Source organism: Pediculus humanus, genomic scaffold, assembly GCF_000006295.1.
Source record: "Pediculus humanus corporis 1103172108221 genomic scaffold, whole genome shotgun sequence".
In the NCBI taxonomy this organism is placed as follows: Eukaryota; Metazoa; Arthropoda; class Insecta; order Psocodea; family Pediculidae; genus Pediculus; species Pediculus humanus.
In genome coordinates, this window is record NW_002987791.1 from 62,618 (window position 1) to 63,213 (window position 596).

Consider the following 596-nt stretch of genomic DNA (forward strand, 5'->3'; position numbering starts at 1 on the left):
AAAAAGTTATACTACTACTACGAAATGATTTTAACGGTTTTTATCCATTAAAACATCTTTTACTTTATAAAAGTATTAAAATAAAAACTTACGTAGGTGGGCTATTAAAAAAAAAACTTATTCAATACTATATCGAAACCATTAATTAATAAAATTAAAATATATATATATATATATAAATTTGAAACGACTTACTCTTTTTATGTATAAAGTAAAAAAACCGTTAAAAATCTTTTTCCCATCATTTTAAATGGAGTAAATGACGAATTAATAATGATCGACGTTTAAAAAAAAAATTAATTAATTATTATTACGTTTTCAACGATAATTATTTTAAATCGAAATCAAAAAATAAAAAACCGTTTTTTTTTTGAAAATAAAATTTCGAACGCGTTCGAAAACAAACGTTTTAAATAAATAATAACGAATGAATGAACGTGATTGGTTGATTTTTTTTTCCTCTTTGTATAATCGAGGGAATTTTGTCGACGATTCGACAATCACTCTTCCGATTACGTATTTAACTATTTTAATCGACGTACGTTGTTGTGACGTAATCAAAAATAAATAAACAAAGGATTACAATTATTCTTTTT